The sequence below is a fragment of the Hibiscus syriacus genome, unplaced genomic scaffold, assembly GCF_006381635.1.
Source record: "Hibiscus syriacus cultivar Baekdansim isolate YM2019G1 unplaced genomic scaffold, ASM638163v2 tig00110347_pilon, whole genome shotgun sequence".
Lineage (NCBI taxonomy): Eukaryota > Viridiplantae > Streptophyta > Magnoliopsida > Malvales > Malvaceae > Hibiscus > Hibiscus syriacus.
Genome location: NW_024062698.1, coordinates 695,054 through 706,455, shown reverse-complemented (window position 1 = coordinate 706,455; position 11,402 = coordinate 695,054). Strand labels below are relative to the sequence as shown.

General features: G+C 33.0%; 1 pseudogene; it reads left to right on the top strand.

The window, feature by feature from the left end:
• Positions 1 to 2,123: 2,123 nt before the first annotated feature.
• LOC120120780 lies at positions 2,124 to 3,984 on the top strand (annotated as a pseudogene).
• The last annotated feature ends 7,418 nt before the right edge of the window (positions 3,985 to 11,402 follow it).

The following is an 11,402-nucleotide window of genomic DNA, read 5'->3' as shown; positions in this document are numbered from 1 at the left end:
ATTTTCAGCAAGTTTAACCGTGTCATGTTTAGGAATATGTTAAACACTGGATAAATTATGAGGAAAAACCGAGGAATTCCCAGAGGAAGTCACCAGAGAGAAGACATGCGGATCAACCATGACTCTCAACACAACAAACACAAAAAACAAACCAGAAGCAACACACCTGATCTGATGCATCTTGCTCAGGCACTTAATCGAAACCTGCAGCAGAGAAGAACCACGCAGCGAAGAGCAAACCTCCAGAATATGGCGAATGATACTGTGTTAAGATAGCCAAACAACTATTATGTAAACACTCATAACAAATAAAGGAAGATAAGAAAATCTCAGAGTCATTTTTATTAAAATGAAAAAGTTGTCTTTTAAGTCATATAAGGGGTGCTTATATACAAGGCTGAACAAACGACTCTAACCACCTCTTTTACCAACTTTGCAAGCAGTCATGTAACAAACTCTTAACAAATTCATGCAATGCACAACATTCTTCAACATTCACCCTACTTGACAACTCATAACAACACATCAAAGACCTTCATTCTTCAACAGTTAATTCTTCAACACTTAGTTCTAGTTGAATGTTATATTTATGCATATAAATTATAATTCTCAACATGATTGTTTCTAGATATAAAAGGGGTGCAATAAGACATACATCTTTTTTTTAATGCATTTACAATTTATTGCCTGCCGCAAAATTGAAAATTATTACGACTTAACTTAAATCAATATTTTTCTTATTTATATAGTTTTTACTTGTCCACGCACATATATGACTATTTATTTTGAGTAATTTGAGATTAGTACAAGACAATATATATTTAATAATAATTTTTAATCATTTAACAATAAACGTTCATACTTTTGATATTTTTAAAGTTCGAACTAAAGATCTCAAAAAATACTAATAATTCTTTTATTATCGAGATCATTTGATCCTTTGAATGATAATTACCGGGACAAAAATAGTCACCAAAAGCACGTTATGAGAAATGAGTATTCGATTGGACCAAAAATTTACTTGAAAGGCTCACATGTTATTTAGTTTCTCAAGACTAGAACTAGGGATGACAAACGGCGGGTCGGGTGCGGATACCCCCTCTCCCATTCCCATACCCACCTAATATTTTTCAATCCACCACCCCCGCCCACCACCCATGATGGGTAAAAATTTTCAAATCCACACCCGCCCACGCGGTTACATTCTCAAATCCATCCCCACACCCACTACCTACTGGAGACGTACCCGACTAGACCCGCCTGACAACAAACTTAAGTTATACATAAGCAACAAACATAAAACAAACACATCTATTAAGAAACATAATAAAATAAACCAATGATTATATGGGTTAAGTGTTAATATAGATCTTAAAGTACATAAAACATCATAATAAAAGACATAATTAAAGTCTAGAAACATAAATGACAAACACATAATGTTTTTGTTCTTTGGCACAACATTCTAAAATTTCAAGCAATACTTGTGACATCTGATACTACAGTATTACAATCATCATTTTCATAAAACACCATAATAAAACACCAATATTGCAAAATACTCGGTTGAAATTTGAATTTGAAAAAGTCAGTTTCAATGGCGTTAAAAATGGAGGTTTGAGAAGCACAAGTGAAACACTTAATTTTATTCAGTGGCGTTAAAAATAGAGATTTGAGAAGAAACGATCCGACTCTGTTAGCAAAAAATGTGGGTGCTTAGTCACAAGATACTGATTTGTAGAACATTAAGAAATTAAGCTTAAAACAAACATTAAGATGAATCTAAAAAATAATTAAAAATCAGTACGAGCAAATAAAAATTAAATTCTTAAAACGAAATGCAGAGGAACTTAAAACGAAATGACAACGAAATTGACTCTTACAAAAATTAAATTTCAAGTAAAAAGAGAAGAAACATACCTGAATAAGTTGGAGAGTGAAGACAAGAGGTTTGAAAGAAAAAAATTTATGCATAAACTTATCCCTAATATTTGGTTAAATTACAAGTTATATCTTATACAATATTAGGATTTATAAATTAGTCTCTTAAAATTACACCTAAATTCATAATGGTCCAAAATTTAATGGATATTTAGTTGGGTGGGTGGATGTGGGGCGGACGGATGCGGGGCGAGTGGATGCGGTGCGGATGCGGGGTGGGTAAGGTCTCAAACCCATTACCCGCCACTACCCGCGACGGGTACCACTTTCTAAATCCACACCCCCACTACCCACTAAAATTATACCCATCATCGCCTCAATTGGACGGTGCGGTGCGAAATCCACGAAATTATACCCGTTTACCATCCCTAACTAGAACCATAATAAACGGCCCAGTTTATGGTATCCAAATAAGGCTCGTTATAATAGGTTATTTATAATATCCCAAACCCTAGCCTCCCTCAGCTCAATTCTTCTGCACAAGCGAAACCCTAGCCACTCTCTGCTCGACTCGCCAATGGTACTGCCTCAAGCTCACTTCCTATCAATCTTTACTATTCTAGCTGCGTATTTACTCTATATTTTTCTTTCAAGTAATTTTCTCATGTGTTTCACTTAAGCCCTTTCACATTTCCATGAAGGAATTGCTCCTATATCTTCGTTTTTATCCTTTAGTATTTTGAAAAGCTGAATGGTTTTCATTTTTGTATTGGTAATTATTGTTTCGTATTGGTATTTTGATATATTAGCTTTTTTTCTCCATTTTTTTTATAAAGTTTTTATCTTATGCCGCCGTTATGATATGAAATATTTTATCGTTTCAGTGGAAAGCAATTGTATTTACAATTTCTTTGCATAGCTGTTTCTTTGGACTAAGGTGCGGGCTTTAATTTATGGGAGTACTAAATTGTAGGGGCTTATAAGTACGTCTCGGAGCTATAGAGGAAGAAGCAGTCCGATGTGATGAGGTTTTTACAGAGGGTGAGGTGTTGGGAATACCGTCAGCATCCCGCAATTGTTAGGGTCAACCATCCTACCCGTCCTGATAAGGCACGCCGGTTGGGTTACAAGGCCAAACAAGTAATGCCCGATTCAACATTTTTTGAATGCTTGTTTTAGTTAGGTCTTTGTATTATTTTCCTTCTAAAGAACTTAGCTAGAATGCTAGCTTTAAACTTGTGTTTGGATGAGGTCGAGCTAGTTGACCCCTACTTAATGAAAGGATACTTCTTTAAATCACTTAGTTTATATAAAATGGTATATAAATCACATTGTTAACTTTTGGGACCTAATGGATTGGTCAAATATTGACTGACTGCCCATGGTTCTCTTTAGTTTTCGATCAAGTTGAACTTGCATGCGCTTCCTTTTCAAATGATTGCATCTGGAATTGTGCATTTGTTGTCTAGGGTTATGTGGTTTACCGTGTACGTGTTAGGAGGGGTGGTCGCAAGAGACCTGTTCCCAAGGGTATTGTGTATGGTAAACCCACAAACCAGGGTGTCACCTAATTAAAGTTCCAGCGCAGCAAGCGGTCTGTTGCAGAGGAGCGTGCTGGTCGAAAATTGGGAGGTCTCAGGGTGGTTAACTCGTACTGGATCAATGAGGTATGTAGAACTTGCTAAATGTTTTGGTTTGCCATAAAGTTGCAAAATTGCTTGGCTCTCACTTCTGTCCGATTTTCTCCATAGGATTCTACTTACAAGTACTTTGAGGTTATCCTGGTTGATGTTGCACACAATGCTATCCGCAATGACCCAAGAATTAACTGGATCTGCAATCCAGTTCACAAACACAGAGAGCTTCGAGGGCTCACATCTGCTGGTAAGAAAAACAGGGGTCTGCACGGGAAGGGCCACCTACACCACAAGAACCGACCTTCACACAGAGCAACCTGGAAGAGAAACAACACACTTTCCCTTCGTCGCTACCGCTGAGTTTGTGTTGCTTGGATTTTTATTGCTTCCCTTGTTTGTTTTAGAAGCCATCATTTTGAGTTTGAAGGTTTTGAAGTTCTAAAGATTGTTAGTCCTTGAATATTACGTGCTGTTTATTTTTGAAATTATCTTATTTTTTTAATGCCTTTGGATATCATATCGAGCTGTCACTGATACCGCCTTTCATTTTGGGGCTTAGGGGCTAATGTCTTGGATGACCATTTCATCCCTTTTACTAATTAGACTAAGAGTATTATGGGGTGAATCAGCTTAGAGTTGCCATCAATATAGTTCTCTTTTATAAGTTGCAGTGCCTGCCTGATTCCTTATTTGTATTTGTATACTTTAAGCATGTTAGTCGTTGAGTGACATGGTATGCCAAATTTTTTATTATAATTCAGACAGTTCACTTCTTGGGTATTAGACTTTATTAGAATGCTCTCATATAATTTTGAGTGCGTTGCATATACCATGTTAAAAGGTTCTTACCTTTGGGCATTATTTTGCATGTTGAAAGCAACCTCTTTCATCTATGTCAAACTGTAACACGGAAACTGCCAGATGAGATGGTATTTATTATCCATAGGCTTCATTTCATTGCATTCTTCTTCCTTTTCCGAGTCTCCAATCATCACCTGATGTCTACGACCTTTGTATTGAAAGTCGAGACATTTGTTTTTTTAAGCCTGGATGATAGTATGAACACCTTAGCCAATTGGTAGCAAAGCATTAGGAGAGCCCTAAACACTAGGAAAATATTACCCCTGAAATGTGTATGTCAGGAAGTTATAAGAAGCAGTTGATAGGATTATGATCAAATATCTAATAGACATTCTATAGGCACTGTCAAAACCTTGACAAAAGTGTACATGTTTTGAAACATGAGTCAACATCCATCATTTTGGGTTATATTTTATATAACACAATCATCCATTTTGAATAGAGTTTTGGAAGTTCTTTTTGAGATATAATTTTAGATGTATGCCTTTAAAACCAGATTTAAAAACATTAGGTTCAAGAGTTGATCGTGTGAGGAAAATTGAAGAATCACATGACACCCAAAAATCAGTATCTTTAATATTGTGTGTTGTCCCATTTTTTAATAAAAGAATGTTATGAATGTGAACTTAAATTCAAAATATTATTCTTTGAATGAAGGTAAATCTGTGAAGGGTGTCTTATTTTGAATAATTACAAAAGTTGCAGTTCAGTAAGTTTGGATACTACCCCGTGAAAGCATGAGATTCTTTTTTGTGAAGGATGAAATGCAAAAAATGTGAGGATTTCTATAGGAAAAAAATAAAGATGCAATGATCATAGGGAGATAAAATGCTTCATGATTTTGGACGGGAAATGAAGAGAAATATGGAAGAGATCAAACGAAAGGAAAAAAGAATGGCAACATTTATTGAACTAATGAACTTTTAAACATGATCCCTTGCAACAGATATCTATGCTTTCGGGCTAAAGAAAAAGGGTTAGTTTTTTGAATTACTATGATAAAGAATTTATTTTTAGGTCCAAAACAATCCAGTTATTTAAGACACATACAGAGTATTCTCCTTTCTTCAGAATTTAATTCATTTCTGGCACACATCTGATTTGAATCCTAGGCCAAACTAATCTCACTGATTAGTTCCAGGGTCACTTGCAAATACTTTCCAAACCTCTTCTTAGCTTAACTCCTTGATAATGGTGAGCTTCACTCCCATCATAGACACCTAGGCTTGGGGTTTTACTCTCTTCAATGATGAAAGTGACATTAACTAGGTTAATATATTGAAAAGAACATTGGATTGCATTCCCATCCGTATCTATGAATGGAACATTAGTAGATGCAAATGCAATGATATCCTCCTCGGAGCCTACACCGACCAAGCATCCCTTTGTCATAAATTTCACCTTTTGATGGAGCATTCAAGAGAAAATAAGTTTTTAGTAATTATCTTAAAAAATATTTTATTCAAAAAAATTATTAATTTACTAATAGAAAATAAAAAACAATCAATTACTAATATATTACTATTAGTAGATTTTATTTATATTTTAAAAAATAAAACAAAATTTTCGGTGAGCTTAATAAGTTTAACAAGCAGTGAGTAACAAGCTTAATGAACAACGAGTCGAATAATATATTTTTTTAACGAGTAAGAGTCGAATAATTTTTTAATGAGATTAACGACCCATCCCGATTGACTTGTTCGATAAATAATTATAGTCTAGTCCTATCAAAACCTCTCATCGTAGTGTGGCAAGGTTTCATAAATATCTTATCCATCAGAAGTCTGGACATTGTAGACACAAGTATAATATTTAAAGCTGAACCAATTGTTGATCAAAGCATTAGGCAATATATAGCCCTTATAGTGAGCGATGATGTGTAGTGCTTGATAGATCATATGCCATTAGGAGGAGTTTCATCACCAGGAGATGAAATCGTTTGTCTTCAGGTTTTTGTTGGAAATAAATTACTACAAAAGTACACCGTTACAGGATAAATTAAAATAAAAATAGTTGAATAGAAAATCTGAATCATATTATGGTGAAACCATTATCTTAAAAATAAATTCATTTTAATTGTGTAATCGTTATTATCATAACTATTTTTGACAAAATATTAAATTTAAAAATAATTATGATTTTAGTTTTTTAAATTAGATTTTTTATTTAATTTGAAATTTGGAGTCGTCATCGACCTTTGAGTTCGGTAGGTCGAATACATAAAATGTATTTTTAAAACAATTTTAAGAAAAATCATTTTTATACAAAAATTGATGTTTGTATTATCATAAATTCATTTTTAACAATTCAAGAGTCGGTTACACATGGGGAATGGTGAGCACCCCCATAGCGCCCAAAATTGGTACCCTCGATTATATTTCGTCTAAATTATGATCCTTTTATTTCGATGAGTTTAAAGAAATGAGTGAATTCTTTTTTTTAAATACTCGACTCAATAAAAATGATTTAATTCATTCGACTTTAAAAAGGATGTCCACTTGCTACGTGGATTAACGAAAATTAGAATCCAATTATGTTGGACGCAATTCCTTAACCCACGACACGAGACAACATTGCTCTTAATGATTTTAGAAAACGAGAAAACAAGTGCATGATTTATGAACGCAACAATAATAAATGATATAAAAATGGATGAAATATTCACATATTATGAAAAATAAGTAAGAAATAACGAAATATTAAAATAAATAAAACAAAATAAATATTTATTTACAGAAACTTTCATCATAAAAAATATGAAAATGTCAAAAATTATAAATATTTATAGAACATGGGATAAGATATATTTATTTGATTTAATATATCAAAAAATAATTAAAAATAATATTAAAAATCATTTTATTCAAATAACATACAGAAGGGCATTCCCAAGTTTTTGGAGGTCTTTCAATCGAAAGAGGTATCATATCAATTAAACGTCAAAAATAATATTCTTTTATTAAAAATAAAATAAAAATCCGTCTTAAAAAATAATATTAATAAGAACAATATATATTACTATATCATACATGTACTTCAAATATTTAATAGAACATAAAACAAATATATACATATTTAAATATATGTACATAAATATCAAAATTAAAATATATTAATAATGGAATATATATGGTAAGACACACGCGTATAAAATAGTAAATAAAATACGTTTAATATATATATGACTAAATAAAATCATAGTAGACTCAATAAAATGCATATAGCTTGGTACGTATATATAAGTTATAAGGACTTAGATGCAACAAATGTAAACCTGATAGATAAAATATAAATAACAGAAACATAGTAAAATTAAGGAATAAATGACTGAAAGGAAACAACAATAAATTAAGAGGACGTGAAAGCATAAATACAAAAACTTTGAACATATAACAAACAAAAGGATTAAAATGAAATAACCACAAATTAACCTAGAAAAATCAACAATTAAACCGTAACACATAATTAACAAAATAAGGACTAAAATGTAAAGCAGAAAATTTAAAGATCAGAACGTAAACATAAAAAGCTTCTATTTAGTGATTGAAATGAAATTTTACAAGACTATGATGACCCTTCTTATAATTGGGCCAATACTCCACACAAAAACCCTAATCCTAAAATGATGTCATTTTGGATATGATATAAATACCCTATTATAGAATTTGAGACAACCTAACCTCATTTTTTCCCTCTTCCCCGTCATTTCTTTCTCTTTTCTGTCTATAACTAACGAAATCTTCTCAGGCACCCTCCCTACATGGCTCTGACAAGGGGCCAAATGGTTCCCTTTTGCACTCTAAACCTCCTCTCTTCCAACCCTAGCCAAATTAACACCAACCCTTTCAAAAACGAAACCCAAAAGGAAATAAAAAAACTACCTTTGTTGCTTCGAGATCCTTTGACTTTGACAGAACAAGAACATTACAAACTCAAAAGGTATGTTTTTTATTCTCTTTTTTCGTGTTCTCTATTTTCCTTCTCCTTTTTTATTTTTGGCCAAATCCCCTATCTTCTTTCTCTCAATTTTTTTCGAGCTTCCCCTATAAAATGGTTGCTTCTCCTCTTTTTATCTTCCCTTTGTTGCATGTTTTTCCAACTATAGTTGGTGGTAATGATTTTACAATAGGATTGAATCCCTTTTTTGACTAATTTTGATTGATTTCTTGTCAGTTGACTGAAACGGCGACGACATAATAGGTGGCTAGGTCTGGATTAAGGTTTGGTGGGCCAGTTGGGCTGATTTTGTATTTGGGGCATGGTTTGGGTCTTTGTAACCTACAAACAAAATAATAATAAAAATATTAATAATAATAAAATAAAAATAATACTATAATAATAACAATAATAAAATAAACCCAAACGAAAACGAGTGTCAACAGTTGCCCTTATTTGTCCATTCTTGTGTTAACAAGAATAGGACAAAGATAAAAGACAACGAGTTTTCGTTAGGTTTTATCTTTCATTTTACAATTCGATGTTGCCTCATAAGAGACAGAAAGAAAATTTCTTATCTCATAGGAGATGTTTTCCAAACTTTATTTCAAGAAAAACATTCTTAAAAGAGTTGAATTTTAAAAAGTCTGCAGTTGTATTTTCAAGGGAAAGAAATTTTAAGCAAGATATAACTTATTTCAAGAGAAACGATGTCGATGTTTTGGGTTTCAAAAGAATCTGTCTCAAGCAAGACAAAATTAGCTTTAAAAGAAATTATCCCACGTGAGATGAAATTTTGCTTTTGAGAGAAAATTGCCTCGAGTGAGACAAGATCTTTTGTGTTTCAAGGGAAACTATGATAAACAAGATGGATTTTTGCTTTAAGAAAAGCAATCTCAAAGGATACAAGTGATTTGTTCCTTTACATTGAGGAACTCTAATCGTTGTTTGATGGTTCGACCCTTCGTTGGAGGACGTTAGGTTTATTGACAACAGTGTTACTTCGTGATAAGAATGGCTAGTCGTATTTGATTGACTAAGTATCTGAAGACAACATTGTTTATTCACATTGAGGAAGTCTAATTTCTTGGAGATATTTTGATTTTCAGAATGACACTACTCCTATGCGATGAGGAGATCTGGTCGCTTCTGGGAGATTTGCTTGATGCCAAAACTGACGATGATATTGCTCCTTCATGTTGAGGAGATATATTCAGTGGACGACATTGTTCCTTCACGTTGAGGACGTCTAGTCGTATTTGGATATCTGCAGCTGAACACAACATTGTTCCTTCGTGTTAAGGAAGTCTTATTACCTGGAGATAACCCAATTTTGTAAACGACACTGCTTCTACGTGATAAAAAGATCTGGTCACTTTTGAATGGTTTGTTTGATGTTAAATATAATGATGACATTGCTTTTTCGTGTTGAGGAGATCTAGTTGTCACCAATCCTTTCTTTCCTGAAAGGTTTGTAAAAAAATATGCATATATGAATGCAACTATCTTAAGGGTTTCATGAATGACAGCATGAAATTCATTTTTTTGGTAATATGTAATTTCAAAAGAAATTTTAAAGGTATCCTTGTGAAAGGGATATCAAAGCTTCTTATGTTTTATGAATGTTTAATGCAAAGATGCAAATTTATGTAACATGTATGTCTACTTTGGTGGCCTTGGTCCTTAACTATTTAACCTTGGTGGCCAAGTCCCTGTACTATTTGGCATTGATAGCCCAGTCCCTGTATTATTTAACATTGGGGCCCTAGTCCTTATACTATTTGGCATTGGTGGCCCAGTCCTTATACTATTTGAAAGTGGTGGCCAAGTCCCTGTACTATTTGGTGCTTAGTCGTAGTAACCAATTTGCTTACTAATGCCTTTAATTTATTTTTTGTGGCTTGATCAGAGAACCATGTCTTTTACGAAGGTCAAATCTTCTTAAAATGATTCGATTAATTAAGACCAAACATGGGGTATCCTTAAAATTCTTGAATTGTGTTAACTTGTTCTTGTCCCATCAAAATTTTCCTTAAAATTTTTGCTTTTCTTGCGTATTTATGATAACGAGCTTCTATGTCTGAGAGACATTTATCAATTGCCAATATCTATTCCAGAGAGGTTGTCTTGTTTGAAGATATTTTTATTCCTCTTTTAGTGTTTCAAATGGTGAAATTTTTTACGAATAAGTTTTGAAAATGCTTTATGAAAGAATTTTAAATAATGTTTGAAGAAATAATTTTTAAAAATGTTTAATGAAGCTTTTGAAAAATGATTGATGAAGTTTTTGAAAAATGGTGCCCCTTACTTCGGGTTCGCAATTGAAACAAATTATAAACAAGAGTTCATTGGGTATCAAAAGGAGTCGACCTCTCTTTTAATTTTTTAAAAATTATATCTCTTCGAAAAGTGTCGAGATTAATGCTAACTTTGACGTGTAGGTTGATTTGGGGAAAGTCATGGTATTTTAGGTTTGCTTTTTTGGTCAAGATATAGCATTTTTGATTATCTGGTATTCGTTGATCTGATGGAGTAGCTACTATGCTCATATTTTTGAGATGTTCACAGATTCTCAGCTCTTGTGAGCATTTTCGGGTTGTGTTGTGCCTTATCAAAAAATTTAAGACTGCCTCCTATGCAACAATTGCACAATTTGCATATTCGAGCTGCCTTTTCAGAATGCGCCTTTGGTTTCAAGATGTTACTTGAAATTTTATGTCTTGAACCCTACTTTTTTTATTTTCCCCATCATGCATCAAATGTTTTAGAAATTCTTTTTGCAAATAAAAGATTAATCCTAAAAGGTGGAATGAAAAATGAAGATAGTCTATTATGTTTAGAAATCAATGTATGATTAGAAGGGATTTTTAGGCACATAATGTAGGCTAGGCTCACAGTTATGAAATAAATGGATAAATAGGCCCAAACAAGTGTTTAAGGGTGATGAAACCAATGATCAATTCGTTCTGATGCCTTCTCTTTTCTTTATTTGAATATGCTTTCACATTTCTTTCTTTTATGGATCTCTCTAAACTGCCCATTTACGGGTTTTCACCCTAGAGTTCATTTCATTTTTCTACACCTTTG